General features: G+C 36.5%; 1 protein-coding gene across 3 annotated transcripts in view; it reads right to left on the bottom strand.

Moving 5' to 3' along the window:
* Positions 1-25813, bottom strand: part of FBXL17 (F-box and leucine rich repeat protein 17) — a 497950-nt gene that overhangs the window by 344031 nt on the left and 128106 nt on the right. The gene's annotated exons all lie outside the window — the stretch shown is intronic.

Below are 25813 nucleotides of genomic sequence, written 5' to 3'. Positions count from 1 at the left end.
AATATTTGGTTAAACAGTGTTCTGGGTATGTCTGTGAGGATATTTGTGACGAGATTAACATTTGAGATGGTGTACTGAGGAAAGCAGACTGTCCTCCCCAATGTGAGTGGGCCTCATCTAACCCACTGGAGTTCTGAATGTAACAAAAAAGCTGAGTAAGGGAGACTTGGCTCACTCTCTCTCACTCTAGCTCTTTTGTTCTCGCTCTCGCTCTTTCTCTCTCTACCTGGCTATCTTCAAGCTGAGACATCAGTCTCCTACCTTCAGATTCAAACTTGGACTAGAACTTACACTGTTGGCTCTACTGGTTCTTATGCCTTTGGACTCAGATTAGAACCATATCATCAGCTTTTCTGTGTCTCCAGATTGCGACCTCAGGTTTTGGAACTTCTTGGCTTCCATAAATGTGTGAGCCAATTCCTTACGATAATCTCTTTATAGAAACACACACACACACATTTTCTCTCTCTCTCTCTCTCTCTCTCTCTCTTTCTCTCTCTCATACAGATTCTGTTTCTCAAGAAAACCCTGACTAATGTAATACATATTAGAATTCCCTGAGGAGTTCATTAAATATTCAGAGCCAAAAGGGTGAGGCCCAAGAATCCCTATTTTTAATAAGCCCCTGAGTGACTCCTAGGCATGTAAAAGCTTGAGGCCCAAGTGCTGCCAAGAAGTTACCCTGACAACTTTTGACATTTCCACCTGGCCCTGCTTTAAACAAAGGGCAAAGTGAAATTCCTTTTTTGTCTTCCCCCACCTCCAGAAAATTTCAGTGTATAAAATTATCTCTTGTAATTGTGCTAAAATTCTCTTCACTGTTCCACAAAGTGGTATTTTATAAAAGAAGGTCCAAATATTCTCTACCATAGGCTTAATTTCAGTTTCATTTTCTTCACAGTCAAGATGAGATCAACAAGTTAAACACCTTTGTTAGTTTTTCAAACAGCAGTGACAATTCTCTTTTGCATTAGCTTTAATATGGGTGACACTTTGTATCTTCCTTATCTATTCTGAATAGATATTGGAAAATAAAGGTATGTGGGTAGCATTAATTCTAAAACAATCACAAGAACATTTTCCTAAAATAATGAAACCAACAGCATCCATGGTACATCTGATAAAAGATTAATTCTGCCCTCAAAAGTAAAGTATGCTTTAGCATATTAAGGCTAAGGGTGCCATTGATAAATTAAAAATGGGCCTTCCTGACACTCAGCTTTCTAAAAAACATTATGTTAACAAAGAATGTTTCAAGCACTAAAATCGCCTGAAGCCTCAATGGAAACCAATTTCTATTTTTTAAAAAGAGGGTAGGGGTTAACAGAGGTTAAATACATATGGTCAGGTGGTTAAATACCCTGCCCAATCTCACTCTAACATCTAGCCTTTCCTACCTCCATCTTCAAGGAGGGGAGAGGAACTCAGATAAGGATTAAGGACACAAGAAAGCTCAGGTCCAAGGTGTTAAATCTTGCAGAGAGAAGAAAAAAGGGTATTAAAAATTTGGTTTGCGGGTCTTCCTCGTTCAGCTCAAGCAATCAGAACAAGAGAACTCAGAGGAGCCTCCAGCACCAACAGAGTCCTATAAGTCAAGCAAGACCAGAGTAAGTCCTTGGGGTATAGAAACACTCTTACTACGCTTGGGTATGTTTTAGGAGACTAATCAAAGGGCCTTGAAGATTCGGGCAGGGTCTGGCTCCATTCCGAAGAATAGAAGATATGTTAGAAATTTGGGGTTAAATATCTCACTTGTTTCAGGCAGAAATAAGTATAGACTGCAAGCAGCAGGTACTGGTGAGTATCAGCTTCTCTGGGACCCAGTAGTCTGCCTAACTCTTTTCAAATCCCAGGTGGACCACTTATTAGCTGTGTGATTTTAAGCAAGTCATTTCATGTCTCTATACTTTGTTCCTTCTATAACACAGAGAAAATAACAGTACCTAGCTCACAGGGTAAAATATGAGGCTAGATAAATGCATATAAAATGTTTTGAACAGGACATGGTTCATTGTAATTGCTTAACACATTTTAGCTATTATCATCATAATCATCCCAGGCTCCCCTTTCTTCTGTATTCTAGTTCTTAGCCAGGACTAAGGGGTTGACATGTGTAAGAAAATAATTCAAAAAAAAAAAGTGTAGTCAAAGCCTGCTGGCTTACCCTCCTACTTATTCCAAGAGATTCTGATCATAATTTGGGGGCTCTAAGTTTTGGGCTAAACTGTGGGACAAGAGTGAGGGAGACATTGGTAGAAGCTTATTATTGAACCATTATGGTAAAAAGAATCCCATTTTGTTAAAGTTCTCAGCCTGACTGCATATCAGAATTACCTGAAGAGCTTCCTGATTTAATTTCTGGTGGAGATCTGCCTTAATTTTATTCTAAAAGCTACCCCCCCAACCCAGAGAGAATCTAACATGCAGCCTGAGTTTTGAACAAGTTCAAAAGCCTTTCATTCAAAATGTGGCCAACAGCACTGGCATCAACTTGGAGCTTGTTAAAAATGCAAAATCTCAGACCCCATCACAGACCTACTGAATCCTAATCTACAGTTTAGTAAGATCTCCAGGTGATTCCTTGTTTATTTGTTTGTTTTACTATTTATTTAAATAATCTGTACACCCAATGTGGGGCTCAAAATCACAATCTCAAGATCAAGAGTCTCATGCTTTACCAACTGAGCCAGCTAAATAGCATCCCCCCCCCGCCCAGGTGATTCTCATGTACCTTAAAGCTTGAGAAATACTACTGAAGGGACAAGGAGCTATGACATCTTCTTGGGGAGAGGGGAGCAAAAACTGGGTAGTTATCTCATAACCCAAGTGCTATGGAGAATTATTTAAACATATTTATTGGGGTATAGTTTATATACCATAAAATTCACTCATTTTATGATATAGTTTATTGAGTCTTGGTAAGCTTATACAGTTGTGCAACCATCACCACAATGCAGTTAAAAAATTTTTTTTTAAGTTTATTTATTTTGAAAGAGAGATGGTGCAAGTGGGGGAGGGGCAGAAAGAGGGGGAGAGAGCGAGAGAATCCAAGCAGGCTTCTGCTGCCAGCACAGAGCCCCACGTGGAGCTTAAATTCCCAAAATCGCGAGGTCATGACCTGAGCCAAAACCAAGAGTGGGACGTTTAACCCACTGGCCACCCAGATGCCCCACCACAATCCTTTTAAAGTGCCTTGACTGCACCATCCCCAACATGCCCTTCATCCTTTTTGCCCATATGCAGGCAATCACAGCTCCCACCCTTAAGCACCCATTGGTCTTGCTTTCTATCTCTATAGTTTGCCTCTTCTAGAAATTCCATATAAACAATTGTACCATAAGTAGTCTTTGGTTTCTAGCTTCTTTCACTAGCGTAATGTTTTGGAAGTTCACCCTTGCTACATGGATCAGTCGTTGGCTCATTTTATTGCTGAGCAGAACTCCACTGTATAGCTCTACTACCTATCTATTCACCAGATAATAAATATTTGAATTGTCTCCAGTTTGGGCTTTGATAAATAATCATGCTGTGATCATTCACATATAATACTTTGTATGGACATATATTTTCATTTCTCTTGGATAAATATCTAGAAGTAGAGTTGCTGAGTCATGTAAGTTTCATTTTTTACACATTTTAAAAACTGGTTTGTTGTCTTACTAAGTTTAAAAGCGCTTTATATACTCTAGACACAAGTCCTTTATCAGATATTTGTTTCATAAATATTTCCTTCCATTCTATGCCTGGTCTTTTCATTTTCTTAATAGTGGTCTTAGCTCTAACCTTTAGGTCTATTGTGCTCTAGGAGTTAATTTTTGTGAATAGCGCAAAGTAAGGTAAATATTCACTTTTTTGCATATAAATATCCAACTGTCCTACCACCATTTGTTTAAAAAATTACATACTGTGGTTTCCAGAGTACAGATCTTTTACCTCTTTGGTGAAGTTTATTCCTAAGTATCTTATGGTTTTGGTGCAATTGTAAATGGAATCGATTCCTTGATCACTCTTTCTGGTGCTTCATTCTTGGTGTATAGAAATGACACAGATTTCTGTATGTTGATTTTACATCCTGTGAATTTGCTGAATTCATGTTATCAGTCTAGCAATTTTTTGGTGGAGTCTCTGGGCTTTCCACGTAGAGTATCATGTCATCTGTGAAGAGTGAAAGTTTGACTTCTTCCTTGCTAATTTGGACGTCTTATATTTCTTTTTGTTGTCTGAGTGCCGAGGCTGGAACTTCCAGTATGATGTTGAACAACAGTGGTGAGAGTGGACATCCGTGTCATGTTCCTGACCTTAGGGGAAAAGCTCTCAGGTTTTCCCCATTGAGGATGATATTAGCTGTGGGTCTTCCATATATGGCCTTTATGATGTTGAGGCATATACCATCTATCCCTACTGTGTTGAGGGTTTTTACAAAAATGGATTCTGTAGTATTTTATCAAATGCTTTTTCTGCATCTATTGAGAGGATTGTATGGTTCTTTCCTTTCTATTATTAATGCAGGAATGATAAAAAGCTCCAACCTGGAATGGTTGGCCTTGAAGGATCACACTAACTCAAAGACTGTGGGAAACCAGGCAGCACATAGGAATTACTATGCAAACAGAAATGTAGCTCAGGTTTTGGAAAGAAGCAACAAAAAATAAGGGAAGAATAAGATCAGCTTACAAAGCAGATTTTAATCTTTGAGTCAAAGCTGTGATGGAGAGAAAGAGGAAGATGAACCTCAGATTCAATAGCATTATCTCTTCACATGGCAGAGGTAGAGAAGGACCATATCCCTAAACTGGCATTCTAAAAGCCAGGCTACACTTTTATATCTGCATAAAGAGGATGCAGGTCCATTTAGTGTTCCAATGAGAAAAAGCAATGATGGCAAGGAGTGTATGTCTTCAGAGTTGAGAGAACCATAAAAAGCCTGAATAATACAAACATGCACAAAGATTCTAGTAGAGCTTCAATCTGTGAATCTTTATTTAAAATTTTTTGAAGTTATTTATTTTGAGAGAGAGCACAAGCAGGGGAGGACCAGAGAGAGAGAGAGAGAGAGAGAGAGAGAGAGAGAGAGAGAGAATATCCCAAGCAGGCTCCACACTCTCAGCGCAGAACCCAATAAGGGGCTCAAACTCACAAGCTGAAATCAAGAGGCAGATGCTTAACCTAATGAGCCACCCAGGTGTCCCTTAGTTTGTGAATCGTAAGAGGGCCTTCTCCAGTGGCTAACCTAGAAGTAAATGAAAACCAGAAATGCAGGGTACAAAGGGACAAAGGAAAAAGATGTTGGTTCTCATAAGCTCTTGGGAACTACACTCGATCAGATATATTTCTTCTGAGATCTAATTGTGGAGACAAGAGAGAAACATCTTCAGGAGGTAGAAATAATGGGCTATGGGGCACCTGGGTGGCTCAGTCAGTTAAGTGTCCAAATTCGGCTCAGGTCATGATCTTACAGCTGGTGAATTCCAGCGCCACGCCGGGCTCTGTGCTGATAGCTCAGAGCCTGGAGCCTGCTTCGGATTCTGTGTCTCCTTCTCTCTCTGCCCCTCCCACACTCACACTCTGTATCTCTCACTCAAAAATAAATACTTAAAACATTAAAAAATAAAAAAAAGAAAGAATTGGCCTAGAAAATTCTAATACAGGGGAAGTGTAATAGCCACTGTGGCAGAAATGGCCATATATGACTGAAAAACTCTTGTCTGGAATAGAAAGAGCAGAAGATGGACAGTACAGGGTCACCAATTTTGCTTGGTGAGTAAATGTTTATAAATGTGATTTTGGATTGTGTTTTCATCTCTTGACACAGCTCACACTAAACCAAGATTAGGGGTACTAGCAGCCAAAGAGTTGAAGAGGGAGTAGGTAATAAAACAGCTAGATAATAATAAACAGCCCTATTTACTAAGGCAGTACTGTATGCCACACTAAGTCTTCTCTATGCATCATCTGGGATCTTCATAAGAGCTTTAAGAAGCATCATAATTTCCATTTTATAGGCTCCTAACATAGGCCTATTAGAAATTGACTTCCTCAAAATTACACAGCTAGAAGGTGGCAAAGTGGGGCTTACACTTTAGTCTTTTAGGTTTTGAGACCCATGCTCTTTACCTTATACAAACTAGAACCCTATCCCTAAACTGGCATTCTAAAAGCCAAGCTACACTTCTACATCTGCATAAAGAGGATGCAGATCCATTTAGTGTTACAACAAGAAAAAGCATTGGTGGTAAGGAGTGTCTGTGATTCATTTCATGGTGCTAATCTCACTCAAATGCAAGAGCTAAGTCAAGGCCTTCCCTTCAGCCCCAAAGAAGCAGAGTGACAGGGTAACATATAGTGTAATAATGACTTCAGGAATTGTATTTAGTGATTCATCACTTACATATAACACCCAGTGCTCATCCTGGGTGCTCTCCCTAATGCCTATAACCCATTTAGCCCATCTCCCTACCTAACACCCCACAAGCAACCCTCAGTTTGTACTTAAGAGTCTCTCATGGTTTGTCTCTCTGGTTTTACCTTATTTTTAGATGCAATTTATTCTTATTTTAACACTTAAAAGTTTTCTTGGAACTTGGGAGGAGAGATCTATCTTTATCAGAATAAGATAGATTCAATGAAAGGGATTTTTGTAATCTGAGCTGAAAGATTAACTTTGGGGAATGATTGTTAGCATATCTGGGAATGAAAGGAATTTTTAGTATTGACTCTAAAAAGGTAGAGCAACCTTTCGATATGTTTATGCTGCTGGCATTATAGAACGTACGAGTGTACTAAATAGTACATGAATGCACTAAATAATATAAAATTATTTCTTGACCTTGCTCAGAAAACTTCAATGTTTTTCCTAAACTTCACCCCAAAACTACTAATCCAGGACCCAGAAATACACACTTTTAACAAGTTTCCTTGATTCTTATAGAATCCATCCAGAAATAGCCCTATTTTTGCAGTCTTTAAAAAAAATTTTTATTTAAATTCCAGTTAGTTTACATACAGTGTAATATTAGTTTCAGGTGTACAATTTAGTGGTTCAACACTTACATACAACACCTGATGCTCATTATGACAAGTGCACACCTATTTAACCATCTCCTTCTCCTCTGGTAACTATCAATTTGTTGTCTTTGGTTAAGAGTCTGTTTCTTGGTTTTCCTCTCTCTCTCTCTCTCTCTCTCTCTCTCTCTCTCTCTCTCTCAAAAATAAACATTAAAAAATTTTTAAAAATAAAGATAAAAGAAACAAATGATCAGATAAAAAAGAGACAGACAGACAGAAACAGAGACAGAGCATGAGAAAAGGAGGGGCAGAGAGACAGGGAGACACAGAATCCAAAGCAGGGTCCAGGCTCTAAGCTATCAGCACAGAGTCAGACACGGGGCTCGAACTCAGGAACAGTGAGATCATGACCTGAGCTGAAGTCGGAGGCTTAACAGACTGAGCCACCCAGTGGCCCCTGATCATTTGTTTCTTTAATTCTGCATATGAGTGAAATCATATGGTATTTGTCTTTCTCTGACTGACTTTACTATAATACTCTCTAGCTGCATCCATGTCGTTGCAAATGACAAGACAGAAACAATCCTATTACTAAATCTAAAAACCATAGCTAACTACAACTTTCAAATATTAGTATTTAAGATGGTCTTGGGTACACTTCAGGGTTATCTCTTTGCCACCTCTACTGCCACAATACACCACCATGGTCCACGGTGTGCCAGCCTTCTCCTGCACATTTTCAATATCCTGCACACTGGACCTCTTTCTGCCTGCCCTTGATTCCACCTATCTGTTTTCCACCCATCAAGCCACAGTGATCTTTCAAAAAAAAAAGTGATTTTAAAAATTAGATGTCAGTCTGCTATTCAAAATCTTCCACTGGTACCAATTACTCTAAGAATGAGATCCAAACTCCTTCTATAACCTACAAAGCCATACATGATCTGCCTCCTTCCTGTCTCTTATCTCTCCTTTAATCCCACCGTCCTCTCTCCTTGTTCACTATGTGATGGTCTCCCCATCTATCCCATTCACACAACTGTATCCTCAGTGCTGGGCACAGGACCTGGCACACAACAGAAGGTCCAAAAATAAAAATGAACGAAGTACTGTTTTGTTTTGTTTTTGTTTTTGTTTTTTTTAATTTTTTTTAACGTTTATTTTTGGGACAGAGAGAGACAGAGCATGAACTGGGGAGGGGCAGAGAGAGAGGGAGACACAGAATCGGAAGCAGGCTCCAGGCTCTGAGCCATCAGCCCAGAGCCTGATGCAGGGCTCGAACTCACGGACCGTGAGATTGTGACCTGAGCTGAAGTCGGATGCTTAACTAACTGAGCCACCCAGGCGCCCCAACTGAGCCACCCAGGCGCCCCCGAAGTACTGTTTTGATGCACATTAATGGCTTGTTGGCCCAGTATTGAAAAACAAATCCTTCTAATGCCAAGAAAATGTGAATTGTTGGTCTTATTTGTTCCAAGAGTCTAAGAATGAGACAAACGGCTTCATGAAGTGAAGGACAGGATTTTCAAAGAAAGCAACAGCAGCACTTCGATTCTGGAATGGACTGGAAAACTAAGGTGGGGAAATTATTGGCATGACTATCTAATCTCACTCAAGACCTCAGAACCAATTAAAAGCCTTCTTTCTATCTCCAGGAAAAAAGAATAACAAGGATCAAGGGCAGAGTCAATCTACTTCCTAGGGAATTTTTCAGGAGGAATGCTAACCTTTAATTATTTTTTTCATCTCTTACAGCCAGAGTGGTCAGTGGGCCTGTAGAGTACCCTCATCTTCTGAATGCAAAATAAAGCCAGCATAAAGCAATCTGCTTAGGTTGGGTTCTAACTGAACATTATAACCAAAGGGCAAAATATTGCCATGTGTTCCAGTTTACAAGATTCACCAGAGAAGAAAAGCCTTATGGATTCTGGGCAAAAGCCAGGTGGAAAAGAGTTTGGTTGTCTGAGTAATAACCATTTGGTAATAATCATTTGAATGAATTATAAGTTTAAGAAAGAAAAGTGACCCCAGTAGTAAATGACTACCCGAGTCTACTAAATCAGCAATATCTTTAGAAATAAAGACACACTTACAGTGTTTTTAAGGAAGGGCTTATTTCACTCAGGGTTGCTCAGTTTCTTAAGTCCCTTTCAATCACCAAATATTTGAGTACCTATGATAGTCATACCACCTCATGTTAAGCACTAATGCAGTATCAAGATAAGGTACAGTCCCTGCCTCTAAGAACAGAAGCTACATGTTGGAATAGGAACAGATCTAGCTCCCACAACTATCAGAAAGCTTCCTGGGAATATTTCAGTCTGTATACTGCATCCCAATTTAGTGGAGTTCAGTTTCCCAAGGCCTTCTGATTAGATCTGAAGCCAAGATGGAAGACGTAACCAGATTACGGAGGGCTGAAAACCAGACAGGATACTTAAGACTTGATAATGAGGGTATCTATCCTATTGGCAATGTATGAAATGTAAAGCTAACACATACTGCAGGCCCATGACTAACAGAGCCATTAATTAAAGGCTTTAAGAGAAAGGTGATGAAGGGAGAGTTGTACTTCGAAGTCCAGCAGGTACACATAGAACCAGCCAAAGGGAGATTTTGGCCTCAGAGAAGCAGGCCAGAAGGCTATCACCACAGCAGGGTCCATGCCCCCTAGGAAACAGCAGAATAGCACACCACAGGTTACCTCGGTTAGGCCTAGACACATGCCATAATCAGTAAGCACCCACATCTGACAACTGACAAAGAATATGTCAAGTACCATAATGATAAAAATCCCAAATGAAATAAATTTTATTTAAATACCCAGTGACTATACATTATACTTATAGGAGCTTTAAAAATGGAACACAATAGGGGTGCCCGGGTGGCTCAGTCAGTTAAGTGACCAACTTTGGCTCAGGGCATGATCTCGTTTATGAGTTCAAGCACTGTATTGGGCTCTGTCCTGACAGCTCAGAGCCTGGAGGCTGCTTCAAATTCTGTCTCCCTTCCCTTTGCCCCTACCCCACTCATGCTCAGTCTCTCTCTCTCTCTCAAAAATAAATAAACATTAAAAAAATCAGAACAGAATAAAATGTCTCCTTTTGTTCATTCAAATATTGAAAATCTACAAAAACTATTTCATTTCCATCTTCCTTTGCTTTCCTATATTATACCTTTCAACAGAGTGCAGTAGGTACACTCACAATTAATGCATTAGAAAGCTTTCTCCTTTGACACAGTATTGCAAAAAAAACAGCAAAGAATCGCACTTGTCACATTAAAGGAAATACCTAATTATGAAGACAAACACTTAGTATAGCTTTGTTTTATAAATCATTTCAGTAAGACCTTCATCACTGGGCTCTTCATTTAATAATAATTTCGTATCTTTAATACATTTTTAAATGAAATCTAAAGGCAGATTATTTAAACATAGTTTTCTCTTAAACCATGACCACACAACAATATTTACTGAGCATATGTTATATTCTACACACTGTGTTCCACACAATGATTAAGACCTACAGACTGACTTCATGGAGTTTACAATTTAGTGAGAAGGACAAATGTTAAACATTTGTTACAAATGTGTTCACTCTATTAATATAGTCATTGAATTATTATTTTCTATATATGCCATACTTAGGTAGTTCACATGGAAAGGAACCAAAAATATGACTAAAAATTGTACTTGTTACAAATAAGGTTTTTCCCAAACACTTTAAGCTGAGTCTTAATTACATGCCTCATATCTTTTTAATAGAGAGCTATAAAAAATATTAACTTTTAAAATTTTTATTTTTAAGCAATCTCTACACCCAATGTGGGGCTCGAACTCACAACCGCGAGATCTAGGGTTGCACGCTCTACCAACTGAGCCAGACCGGCTCCCCTGATTTTATAGATCATGAAAAAGACAAGGATTTTTTAAGACTTCACATTTGCCAGTACAACTCTGACTTTAAATTAGCATGACACAATTATTTCACTAAGTATATCAGAAACACAAAGTACTAAAATTTAATTTTAGGTTTTTTTTACTATTGAACTGTAGTTTACAATGTTAGACCAGTTCCAAGTATACAACATAGTGATTCAACAGTTCTATATATCACTCAATGCTCACCACGATAAAGGTAGTTATCCTCTGTCACCATACCACATTATAACAATATTATTACTATATTCCCTATGCTGTACTTCTCATCTTCGTGACCTATTTACTTTATAACTGGCAATTTGTATCTCTTAATCCCCTTAATCTCCTTCACCTATTTTACCCATCCTCCCACCCACCTATTTTTATTATAAAAAATATCAACAATTTACAATAGTAGGCAAAACAGTAAAATAAACCTGCGTTTGCCAATCATCGAGTTTCAATAATTGCTAATTCATGGCCAACCTTGTTTCATCAATAGCCCCATCTACTTCTAAAACATCACAACTATCAGCAAGTATTTCAAAAGATCTCTAAAAGATAAGGCTCTTTAAAAAATCATAGCCATAATACCATTATCTTTTCAGTAAAAATGTTTATGTGAGACTTAATATGAACTATGTATCATTTTTTATGCAGATAATAATCCAACACAGTGATTTAAAAATCTCATTAAGATTTTACCATAATTTTACAAAAACTGACCCTTTGTCAACAGGGCATTGAAATTCATAACTAATCATTTTCTAAAAGTCTAAAATTCCATTAGTGTCCAATGAGAATCTGATCATTTGATTGCTTATTTGACCTTCCCTGATTTTTACTCATTCTATCTTCCTTAATGTTAGTCTGGGTTTGGAAAAGTCAGATTGGCTGATAAAGAGATTTATAAGTTATGCATTAAAAGTCTTGTGAAAGGGAAAGACATTGGTCCAGAACTAATGGCATAGATATTTGTCCCTATTAAAAAGATGTATGATAGGCTGGGTATGACTTAACCACTTCCTTGCAATTTGCTGACCAAGTTTCTTTGACTAATACTGCTTTAGTTTATTGAAATTCAATATTTGGATAATCTAAATGAAACAGAAGAATTAGTCTATTCTGTATCTGCTCATCTTTTAAGTAATGGAAAGGGGAATCTAAAAGCAATATACTAATGTAACAACCATAGGTGTATTTAGCAACAATATCTACAAGGTATTTTCTAGTACACATACACATTTGCATACTCACCCAGTGAGATAAACGGGCAGGTGTGATTTCAATTTTACAAATAAAGAAATAGATAAAGTAACCTGTCCAAGTTTACATATCAGCCCAGTGCTCTTTTCATTGCAAAATAATCAGTAAGGTACTTAAAATAAAACCAAATAATCTATTTGAGCACTAAATTTGGAATCAATTAAGTAATAAGTACACATAATTGAAAATAAAGTAGTTGTTTCATAAACATATAATTCATTCTTTGGTCATATCACCAAAAAAAAAAAAAAAGTTTCATTCTCTGAAAGTAAAGTCTCTTCTATTCTGTCAAACTTTATTTTGTTTGTAAATAAAACCTTTAAATTAACAGATATGGCTAGTTTGAGGATTCATTTCAAAAGTATAAAAGAGAAATTCACAAGAGTATGATTGAAGACTAAATTAAATCCATCAGACAGATCACTTACCAAAATTTCATTATGCAGATGTGTATCATGAGTTATGTAAGAAAATAGGAAAAAAAAGAATATATACAACTTGAATTCTGAATCATCCAACTTTGAATGAAGTTTCATCATAAAGGATGAAATGAAATTAAGTCCCAGAGGGCTAACACACAAAGAAGAGTGAAAGAACTGTGAATTGCAGAAAAGTTAGTATTCCAAAAGGCACGCTGAAACTCACAAAGCAAGGGAAAAGCCAGCCATGAAAAAAGCAATTTTACTTAGACTTCTAAGCTGTCTCTGGTTCTTTCCTTACCTATGTAACTAGCATTCTCTGCTTCCTTCCTCAACCTCTGCCAGAATCCCTCTTCGTTTGTTGTCCTCTCCCCTTTCAATCGGTCACCTCACCTCACCTCCTTTCTCTGGGTCCTTCCTTTCCTTTTCCTCATGTTTCTTCTGCATCTTTTATGGCCACTGTCATACGTTTTCATAAGTGGCTGGTCATAATGTGGCATGAAAGCTTTTTAAATATAATTATTGCATTAATTTCAAATCAGTGATATTACATTTTTTATTTATCTCAAAAAGAAATAGCAGTATTATACAGCTGTCTAAGAAATCACTGAGCCCAGACTGCCTGGGTTGCAATCCAGATCAACCTCTCTCTAGCTGTGTGACTTTAGGGAAGTTATTTATTATCCAAAAAGTGTGAAAATAAGATATGAACCTAATGGAATTCTTATGAGCATTCCAAGAGACGTGTGCTACACACCTACCATGCAAAGTGCTCAAAAAATTTAGCCACTACTCAATGTATACATTTCCTTTCCCCAATTCCTTGGAGCTAGAACATTACTATACTAAGTTAATTTTATTGCTACCATCGTACTTGATAGAATGTAAATCGGCACTTAATGAAACTCTCTGTTATAATATGTCCCACCTATCCACCACCAAGTCATTATAAATAGAAATACCAATACCTAAACTGTTCTACTCTATACATGTCCACCAGTCTGAAGTTTGGTATCGAAGGGAAAAAAACACAAGTTAAATGAGTCTTTGGGTGGTAAAATATCAGTAACAAGTTTAACTGTACACATCAGGTTTACCTGTATTTTGCAATACATTTTAAATAATAAGTAATAAAAGGAAATAACCCAAATAACTTTATTTTGTTTGGGTACATTGATTCTATTATTAATGTTCTAACTTGACAAATTATTTTACTCTAAGCACTTAGGTTTGACAGCATATTCCTACTATTGTTAAAGACTTTGTAAGGCACAACAAAGTATACACACCCAAAATGAGGCTTTGTAACAAGCTTCTAAATATACAAGGTGCTGGGTAATAAGTAGAATAGCAAATTTTTTTTCACCTGTGTTTATAAGGAAGGTTTCTACAAAGGTGTTTAAGTCATGAATATATAAGTAGACTTCATTTGAATGTACAATATTCTATAGCAACAAAGAACACACCCCTCTCTGAGAGGCTGATGTATAATATGCAAAAAGACAATGCACAGAAGCAAGAGCACAACCTTCAAAAAGTCACTTGTGTTTGTGAAAATATTTCAGATTAGGCTTTAATATTTTAACAGGAGAAAATGCTTCCCAGGATGAATAAAATCTACCAAGGTATAAAGCCTTAACAATCTGTGTTTTAATCATAAATGAAAGACAATAATGACTTGTTTTAAAAAAAGAGTACAAACACCCTAATGTATGAATATAGAACATTTCTTACATATTCACGTTAACATTCTTTAAACAAGAAAACCTATCATCAAAAAACAAAACCTAAAATTAGGTTATACATTTTTCATCATGTCAGACAAATACATTCATAGCTCACTAAATGTTCTTTCTTACATTTCAAACAGCTTATGAAATCCCACCTCGTTTAATAAGGTTCCCACAATAATTGGAAGTAAGATGGTGAGTCCATTACCCACCCTTGACCTAGTCCACTTGGTACACACACTTAACCTTCACAAAAGATGTCATGCTAAGTAACATGAATGCAAAGGAGGCATTTTCTTTGTCAATTCTGGCAGAAAAAAATTAAAATGTCAATTGTATAAATCTGTTTCACTTCATTTTTTTTGTAATTAGAAGCTCAGAAGGGGAGAGCTCATGTTGTACAAGATCAAGAACTGATTCATTTCTCTAGGTATAGGGGTCAAGGAAGTTTTCAAGTATTTCCATGATGGTTTCCCCAAGTCCAAGTTAACATGTACCAGTAGCACAGGGCCTGACAGATAGTAGGTGCTCAATAAACATCTACTGAATAGATGAACGGATGAATAAAAGAAATCCAGGAGGGGCAACTTGCTACCTTGGTAGGTAGAGTATGCAACTCTTGATTTCAGGGTCACAAGATCGAGCCCCACTTTGGCTATACATTTTACTTTTTAAAAAAAAATCCTGGAAAGGCAGGTAGTGGAAAATCAATTATCAATGAGGATGAAACAAATAAAATGCAGAATTTCTACTGTTAAGAAAAAAGTCAGTATTTGAGTGCCTATTCGCCAGGTACTATGCTAGATGATTTCATTTATATTTATTTAAACTAGAGTGTAAAGTCTTAAAGATGTTTACACATTTTAACCCAGGAAGAACACTTCTGGGGACCTCTATACAACAGGCTAAGCAGAGAAGCAGACAGATTTGTGGACCAGAATGCTCACTGCAGCACTATCTGTAGTAATGAAAAAACTAAAAGCTCCCAAATGTATTAAAATGGTTGAATGATGGCATATATTTTTGATAGAGTGCTACATGGCCAGGAAAAATCATATTTCTTAAAACATTTAATGAAGTAGGAAAATATAATGTAAATGAAAAAGCAGAATATATAATTATTAGTAGTAGAAATATGATTCTATTAGGTATATATGCAGAGAGAAAAAACTGAAAAATAAAATGTTAACTACCTCTTTGGGGTGGGATTATCTAAGTGTGATTTTAATTTTCTTTATGCTTTTCTCATTCTCCAAAGTTCTACATCAATATTTTTACTCTTATAGTCATAAAACTGCTAATAAAGGAAAAAGCACAGGAGAGGGCTTTTTAAACTTTATTCTTTTTCTAAATTTTCCAATTTAGAAAAATTTAAGAAAAAACATAAATTTTCTTAGAAATTGGAAAAAATAGAACATAAGTTATTTTAAGTTTTAAAATATTAAATGTAAATTAGTACTATACTTCTCCCTGGCCTTTATTTTTTTAAGAGTTTATTTTTAAGTAATCTCTATACCCAACGTGGGGCTCAAACTCACAACTCCGAGATCAAGAGTTGCATTCTCTACTGACTGAGGCAGCCAGGTGCCCCAATGGCCTTTATTCTTCTAAAATTGCTTCTATAAACTACACAATAAGAAGAAAATATACTGGGTTGCTCTGTTGGTTAAGCATCCGACTCTTGATCTTGGCTCAGATCATGATCTCACGGTTTGTGAGTTTGAGCCCCATGTCGGGCTTTGCGCTGACAGTGCAGAACCTGCTTGGGATTCTATCTCTCCCTCTCTCTACCCCTCCCCTGCTTGCTCGCTCTCTCTCTCTCAAATAAACTTAAAAAAGAAGAAGAAGAAAATATACCATAAAGCAATATATAATACATCTAAGTACACTTTGCTTGGATAGACCAAAGCCAAGTTTTTAAGAATCTGCTTATATCTTTTTCCTATATAGTAAAAACATGTAAATTTTTAAAAATTATTAAGGAACAAGAAGAATACTATATAGTCAATTCACTAATTTAGAACCAAAATACAAATAGGAAAATTTTCCAACACACAGCTAGATTATAAAACAAGATATACGCTAGAACTCAGTATTAAAAGATACTTTCAATGTACAGAAATATGTGATGTTTAGTGGAGGGATGCATTCCAGGGATTCACAAAGCAAACCGCTTCAGCAACATAGTGATAATATGCTTGTATCACACAGCTTCTCACCTGTATTTTGTCTGAAAACAATACAAATCAAATGTATCCCAGACCTCACTCATATGGGACTATAAAATAGGGTCAAATTTGCTTTTAATGACCTAATTAGGGAGCTAAAATTTCCCAGTTGCCTGATGCATGGAAATTAGCAACTCTAAATTTTCTCCACAGTCATTTGTGAGGTGTCCAGAGTAATGCCTCACTCCTGCCCAAATGCCCATCTGTTAGATGCTATTCCCATAAGGTGTTGACCTGTTCTGCTCCTCCTGCTCTGGCTCCTGTTGCTCCATGTCTGTTACAGCACAGCCTCTCAACAGAGCTGCAGGTTTGTCCTGGCTCTCATGACCGCCCCAGTGTCACAGGGTGATCTCCCGCAGCTCCATTCCTGGAATCTCAGCAGAAGTAGAACCAATGGAACCAGGGCAATCAGTCCTCCATGACTTTTGCCAACCCCCTTCACCTGAATCACCAAAGCTTTTCTGTTGGGGCCCACTACCTCACAATGTCTGTCTGTCTCTCATATAGCTTCAGGCCCCTTCCCTCTAACCACAGAAATTAAAACCAAGTACAAGGTGTTGAATGAGGAAGAGATGACATACAACTTGCCCCTTTCCTTAGTCCTCTGACCACAGATCTTTCCCACTTCTTCCTGTTTTCAAAATGCACACACCAGACACTGGCAAACACTATGCGTATAAGCATGTATATAAAAATAAATGGGTGAACAGCATCTCTACAACTTCAGATGGTTAAGACTTGGATCTAGAGTTACAAAAATTGGATTTGAAATACTAATTTACCACATACCAGCCACATACTTAATCCGTCCAAATTCCAATATTGTCATCTTAAGTAGAGCGACTATAGTATTTGCCCCCATCAAGTTGTAGTGAGAATCAAGAGATGATGCATGTAAAGGACCCATGTATAATACAAGCTCAATGTAACTGCTTTCAAATGAATCTGTTAATTTGGCAAAAGATAGAAAAGATTATATGTTAATCTGGAGTAAAACCTAAGTTTTCAGAATTTCATAAAGAAAACAAACCACTAAAGCATCAAAACAAACATCTTTGTTCAATCAGGCTTTTGGTTTAGTTAGGTGAAGAGGCTTGGTCTCTTAAAATCTTGGGCAATTTGTACCTACCCAACACTGTATACTTCATTATATTCAGAGAATGCAATGCAACATAGGAAAGTAAGTCCCTAGCTGGGAGTCAGATTTTAATCTTAATTCAGTTAATAAAAGTTTATCATCAACTATGTAAAGGATCGCTCTAACACGTATGTGTGTGCAGCGGTAGTGGAGGGTAATATACACAAATACCCATAATAACATGAGACAAATGCTAAAATAGTTTTGCAAAATTGCTTTGGGATCACAGAAGACAAAGCAATTTGTTTTATAAATGTGTAAAGGGACCAAATGGTATCATGAAAGTTGAAAAAGGAAAGACCTTTAAAAGATCATTCCAGGCATGGAGGTAAGGAAGGACCACAACAAAATAAGAGGCTCAAGGGCCTAGAGATGTGAATATAGAAAGTATATGGAAAGAATGAAAACATCCAGGTATCAAATTCAGCTGTGCCCTAGGCAGCACTGTGGCCACCTTGGATACATTACTGAATCTTCTGTACCCCAGTTTTGCCTTCTGTAAAATGAAGATAAGACTATCAGATTAAGGCTTTTTCATAAATAAGGTCACTCACATAAAAATATAAGATATTATAATTAATTTTTTTCTGTTAATATCAGATTTATTCTAACCTCAGATTTGAAATTTTTAACACACTGCGCCCTTAAAATTAATGTATATAAATTTATGATATTCAAATTTGATTTTTAAAAAGTTTTGAGCATATTTTAATTTTTATTCATGCCACTTAACTTTTACTGCCTTCTAAACATCTTCGGAGGGCTCATGGCTTCTGACAAAGCTAGGAAGGGACATGATTCCTACCCATCAGGTGTCAGGGATTAACATTCAAGCTAGCACTGTGGTTCCAGAATAGGATGAACTATTCTACTCTTCCTCCTAAGTACAGCAAAAACCCTGGGCATCATATATAAAACAAACACATTCAGACTCTGATCCTTTGACCAGAAACAGTAAGACAGCAGAGTTTTCCTGAGGCCATTTTCTGAGGGGTTTTTCGTTTGTTTGTTTTTTGTCTGTGCTCATTGATGTTTCCAGATTGCTGGCTTCTCCAGCACCCAGTCAGGGATATATAAGGTAAAAAATAATCCAGAGAATTTAGCTACTTAAAAAAATTAGTTAAAGAAATAAACCTACAAATTCAAGAAGATGAGTGAACCCCAAACAGGACCAAAAAAAAATGCCAAGATGTATCATAATCAAACTCCTAAACATTAAAGACCAAACAAAATCTTGAAAGCAGCTAAATCTATAGTGGAATTCAAAAAACAATTCAATATTACAATAGGTTTCTCAACAGAAACCATAGACACCAGAGGCAAACGGGACAATATTGTTCAAGTGCTGAGAAAAGAAATGCAAGCCAGAATCCCGTAACAAGCAAAAATATCCTTCAAGAATGAACTGGAAACCAAGACACTCACACATAAAGAGAAACTTAACAAACTTTGTTGCCAGCAGACCTACTCTAAAGAACAAGAGGAAGTTCTTGAAATGAAAGGAAATACTAAAAGAAAGAATCTCAGAACATTGGAAAGTACAGAGGAGCAAGAGAAAAAGTTAAAATATAGACTAATACACTAGATTTTCCTTCTCTTGAGTTTTCTAAATTATATTTGACATAGAAACATTAAAGCAGGAACAGGCTGAGAAAAATTCAAAGCCAGATTCAACCAGGGAGCCCATTGCAATCTCCATTTCCCATTCCCTTCCCTCTCTCAACCAGCAAATGGACACATGATCTTGATTCCCTGGCCTAGAGACCTAACTCCTTCCTGATCCTGCACTGTAATGACTGAGCATGCTTTACCCCCCCCCCCCCCTTACAGCTTTAAGAAGGAGGATTTCAGTCTCTCTCTCTCTCTGCTACAAAAGGGACGCAACAAGCCAGGAAGGCACCTGACTTAGAGAAAATCCTGAACATTATTTTTAACTATGGTAGGAACAAAGGATTAAAAATGAAAGCTGATTCTACTTATGATCTGGCCAAACAGTATAAAATATACTGTTTTATTCTGTACCAGCATGTTAATTTACAGAAACATATCTAATCAGTATTACATACAGCACCATGCATATTTTGTTGCATGTTAGGAGAACTCTGTATTTCACTTATTTGTGGTTTTTTTAATTTTTTTAATGTTTATTTTTGAGAGAGAGAGAGAGAGACAGAGTGCAATCAGGGGAGAAGCAGAGAGAGAGGGAGACACAGAATCCGAAGTAGGCATCAGGTTCCGAGCTGTTAGCACAGGGCCCGACCCGGGGCTCAAACCCAAGAGCTGTGAAATCATGACCTGAGGCAATTCCAGACACTTAACTGAGTGAGCCACCCAGGTGCCCCCACATTTAACTTATTTGAAGAGTGAAGATCTGCTACCTTTGTAGGTCATCAACTTGCATAGGAATGCAACATATACAGAAAGAAAATGGAACACTGCTCTCCTGTATTCAGAAATACTCTCACCTCCATTCATAATCCACTACTCCAAGCAAGATGCCCTGAGGAGCAGTGCAGAGCTAAGACCCGTATTTTCTGGAACATGCTATTAGAGGTCACCTGCCCATAATGAGACACGTTCCTATACTAACAAAATATGAGTGCAGGGAAAATCCACTAGAGCCACCACATTAGAGCAGGGAAACCACCTTCTCTTTCCTTTGCCCAAAAGTAAACCCCAATGAATAAAGAGATTGTAAAAACAGTTAAGGAAAGCTGACAACTCTCCTCTACATCTAGGAAAATACATTTTTCGCATGCAAGAAAAAAGTGACCTTATTATTTTTTAAGAACTGTTACATATCTAAGACGCCATATAAATCTCTTCAAAGGTTTTTAAAAGGTTTAAAAGCCAGGAAATTTAGATGTTTCAGCACCATTAATGCTAACCTTGGCACTGTGACTGCTACCAATCAATTTTTTCCTTTTAGAAAGAATGAATAATTTTGACGAATACTATTGCAAATTACACACCAAAAACATAATTTGTCATACGAATGGGGCCAATGTCTTTTGGCACGCTTGTCACCATCACAATATAACTGCTAATCTTCAAATACAGTTATTAACAACTTCAGAAAATCATTTAGAAGACCAATTCTCCTTTTTAAGGTCAATGATTACCACAGTTAATGACCAATTGGCTTTAGCCATTACTGTCCTGACCTTTGCATCATGTTTTAAACTAACAAGACAATAAATAACTATTAATAATGACCTATTTTGAAGGGTGTTTTTCACCGTCTCTGCTCACTGAAAACATAATTGTTTTTGTGTTTTAAATAACCCCTCAGTCGCTTGCTGATTTTTGTTTGTTTCCTTGTTGTAGCTTGTGTCATTTTATCATTAAAGGAGGAATGAGGGTGGAGGGTGAGGAGACAGAAAATCTGAGGTAAATCCTATTGCCATTTTAAAAAACATTACATTAACACGTCTTAGTTTAAAAAATATAAAGTGTAATTAAAGGTACAAAATGAAAAGTAAAAGCCTTCTCCTCTTCATTTTCATCACCCAAAAGTAATTATTCTTAAGATTTCTTATAATCGCTTATAAAAAAAATTGTTCGATGTATATGCTTGTGTATAGTATATGTACTTGTTTATTTTTCCTTTTAATTTTATAAAATGACAGTTTCATACTTGATACACTGCTCTGCAGCTTTCTTTTTTCACTTACAATATCTTAGAGACCCTTCTATCTCAACAAGCAGAGGTCTATCTTAATCACTGCACCGTATTCTATCGTGTGAAAATACAAATTTATTTAACCAATCCTATACTGATGGATATCTAAGTTGTCTCCCATTTTGTTATTTATTTTGTATTGCTATTGCAAACAATACTTCTGTGAATATCCTTATTTATAAGTACAATTTAAAAAGCATGTGCAAGGTATCGGCAGTCGCTCCTTAGAGTGTGACTCCTGGATCCAAGAATATGTGCCTTTTTAATTTTGAGAGATTTTGCTACACTGTCTTCCAGACAGACTACACTGACTGATACGAGCCACTGAAGAGAATACCCCTTCCTGCACATCCTTGACTCTAGTGAGAATTATCATACTTCTCACTTTCACCAACCTCCAAAGTAAAAAAGATAACAACATTGTTCTCATTTAGGGTTTCTTCATTATTAATAAGGATGCAAATCTCATATGTTTATTCAAAGATGGCTGTTTTCAGTTATTATTATTATCTTGTTTAGTGAGAACAAGAAAATCAAGTCTGATCCCTTTAGTTTGGAGCTTGATATATAGCAACTACTCAATAAATGCCTGATTCTTTCTGAGATAAATAGAACAACAGTTTAATAGAAATCTTCCCCCAGCCAGACTTTATTATTCTGATACAATCTAATATCTGCTTTTGTAAATTCACAAGATTCTTTAACACTGAGCCAAAAGAAGCTGGCAAAACTACAGGAAAAGCAAGTTACAAACAGAAGGATGCAGAACAGTAAACACATTATACAGCCACTTCCCTGGAGCTATAATCATAGACAATTTTCTACTCTGTTATACACAACACACATCTCTCCACATTGTATAAGCCCTTTGTAAAGCCAAATAATATTCCACCATCACATAAGTGGTGTTTTACAGGTTTTATTATCTATATAAATCACATATTGTATATATATCCTTCTACAATTTGCTTTCATCTTTTCATTCAACATTATGTTGCTGAGATGTAGACATAGTGATTGATAGAGAGCTACTCCACTAATTCCTTCCTATTTCATTTTTGTTTTCTTTACAAGAGAAAATGAATAAAGTATATCGGATCTTGCCACCAGATGACCCCCCTACTTGGCCCATCCTCCTCGGTTCTAACACCTAGCAGTAGTCATAAGGGATAATTAGAAGTAGCAACACTTTAAGAAGTAATTAGGCAAGTAATTTAGAATTTGTAAAGAAGTATGCAGATACAAGCACTAATAAATGTGAAACCACCTTTTCCCACAATATAGGTATGCTTAGGTAAATTTGCATTTTTGTACTCATGGAAACAAGACAAGAATACTTTTTATAAAATTTAAAAGTCCAAATTAAAAGAGTTTCAAGGTACATTACATAAAAAAAAACTTACTGGTAAATGAGAAACTTACTAGTAAAATAGCTCTTAAACAGTAAACTGTGCTTCAAAAAGAGAAAGAGGAATAAAGTTTAAAAAAAATTGTAACATATTCAAGTCAATTTCCCCAGTTGAGCTTGAGTTGGCTAAATTACATATTCTCTTATGTTTCAGAAGACACAAGACACCAATTACTAATGTCTAAAATCCTCTGCCTATACATAGCTTCTTCCCTAATTCAATACCCACCTAGAGAGAAAACTCTGTCCCCCATGCTTTCCTTTCTTCCACTGTTTAAATCACTGATGTGACTAAGTTTGAAGATCCAGTAAGGACACAAAATAATCATCAAGACATCCTAAAGACATCAGTTATTCCCAAAGGGTAAATCAAACAGAGAGAAAATGGAAATCATAAATGCCTCTAATTTCTCAAGCATCAATTCTATAATATTGAAGAGTGACAGATTCTTATTTAATTGTATTCCAAGGAAAGATACAATATGATAATTTGTAGAAATAAGATTTAATAATTTAAGATAAGCTATAATTTCACAAAAATATACTTTTATCCCACAAAGGTGAGATAAATTATAATGGTGAGAACAGAGAACAAAGGACAGCCCTACCCTCTGCTTTTCCCTCCATTAGGGCTTTCAGAGGTACTGCATTATGCTCTTCAGAAAACCATTTAGTATCAATGTTTAAATTAACTCTAATGTCCTCCTCCTCGAATTGGCTACACATATGCTACTCAGCTATGAGATTTATTGCAATGGAGCACTATACAATCTGCATACGAAATATGATGTTTTACTCGCTCATCACTGCTATGTGAGATAATTAATGTGGCTTCTGTGAGTGCACAAAGAACTTGTACAACTTAATGGAACAGAGTGTTGAGCAATATCTCCATCAAAGAGATTATGTAATCAATCTTAAAGAAAGGTCCATATACACATATCTCAACATACATTTATCGTTTATTCTCTGGCAAACAGAGATATATTTTTTTCTAAAATCATGAAGAACATTAAGGCAGAACATAATTGTGGCAGAAGATAATTATTTTATAAATAAAAAGAAGTATGTTCCAGTGTCCTGAAGGCTTAACATGCAGAGTATTTTATTTTTTTTTATTTTTTTTAACGTTTATTTATTTTTGAGACAGAGAAAGACAAAGCATGAACGGGGGGAGGGTCAGAGAGAGAGGGAGACACAGAATCTGAAACAGGCTCCAGGCTCTGAGCTGTCAGCACAGAGCCCGACGCGGGGCTCAAACTCACGGACCGCGAGATCATGACCTGAACCGAAGTCGGCCGCTTAACCAACTGAGCCACCCAGGCGCCCCCAGAGTATTTTAATATATATACATTGTAAAATAGATTTTAACTTTTTCATTTGGTTGTTCCTATAATCTTTTCTTTGTAGTATTTTCTAAAATCAGAAACTTAGAAATTGATAGGATTTTTTAATACCTATCACGAATCCCTACATTTAGGTAGATTCAAAAGCAAATTCATAGAAGAGAAAGAATAGGTTTCAGGTGTGTTGGGTTTTTTTTTTCTTCAACACAATCCAATAATTGACTTTTAATTCAGTAGCAACAGGTTTTCTTACTTCCTATTTTCCCACAATAGGTTTGAGGGAATATAACAGAACTATGTTGGGTTCATATTTAGTCCCAACTCCAAGCAGTCCTCTGGGTTTGTGCTCATAAAAGACTGATCAGGCCCACTACGTGATCTAGTTCCAGTTCCTAGGATGCTATTTCTAACATGTCAAACAGGTTAACTTATTTCCACACATTAAATTTGTTTACATAGATTATATTACTTTAAATTGGTTGTAAATCAAATAACAAGGGTCTTAAAACCCAAAATGATGTAAACTTTTCCAAGGTTTTGTTATAAACAACACATTCTTTTTCTAAAGCATCTTTCTAACAAAGCAACCTTAGATAAATCACTTGGGAAAACTCAGATTTGAAGGTGTTACTAAAAACAGATTCCACATTTTTTTATCTGGTCACTGGAGAAGGGCAGAAATAAAAACACAGAGATCTTGTGATAGAATGGAAATCTATATAAAAGTGCTTAGCAAAAAAACAAAACAAAACAAAACAAAACAGGCACATGATAAACATGTACAAATTTTAGCAAAAACTTTGAATACTGGCCCCTCTGTTGACTCCAAAAATAACCAGCTCCCTGCCCTTAAGTAAGCCATTAAACCTCCCTAGGCCTGTTTTCTCATCTGTAAAACCCAATGTCTGGATTCTAACCCTTTCAGTTAGAAGAATTTCTGACTCAAGGGACTGGTCTGGAAGGAAATCTGAGAGGGTGTCTTGTTCTTATCTCATATATTATAAACAACCTTTCAATTACCTTTACCTCTGCCCATTATAGGTACTCAAAAAAACATACTGACAAATAAAGAAACATCTGCTCTCGTCTAAGAGTAAAATTTGAAATGAAAATGGAGCAACTGATGAAGACATCCTGCCTACTGGATTTCTCTGAGCAAGTGTCTTCCTAGGTAAAGTCCACTCAAAAAAAAAAAAAAAAAATGCTAAGAAGCCATGAGAAAAAAAGGGCCAAGATCACCAAGACTGGAAACAGATGAAGACCTAGAATTAAACCAAGTCTGCAAATCACAAACAAGGCCAATATCACTAGAAATGTGAGCTATATTGTTACCCCAAGGCCTGAGGCAAAGCTCAGAATCAACAAGGCTCAGGAAAGCCTGCTCTGCTGGTAGGTATTCTGTACTATCTTCCATTTAGGTTATTTACATATATCTCATCTCTGACTAGATCACAACTTCCTTGGAAGCAAGGATTATTGTCTAATTTACATTTATATCCCCTGCTATGCCTAGCACATTCCAGGCATTCAGTTAATATTGGGCAAATTAATTAACTATGATGCCTTCTAAAGAAAATCAATGCTTATCTTGACATTCAAACAAAACATCAGCTAACTTAAAGTCAAAATATTTATGATTGGGCAAAAGTTTGTTTATTCTTTATTTCTA

This window comes from Panthera onca, chromosome A1, assembly GCF_046562875.1.
Source record: "Panthera onca isolate mPanOnc1 chromosome A1, mPanOnc1 haplotype 2, whole genome shotgun sequence".
In the NCBI taxonomy this organism is placed as follows: Eukaryota; Metazoa; Chordata; class Mammalia; order Carnivora; family Felidae; genus Panthera; species Panthera onca.
Note: the sequence above shows the minus strand (reverse complement) of the source record. Positions and strands in the feature narration are given on the sequence as shown.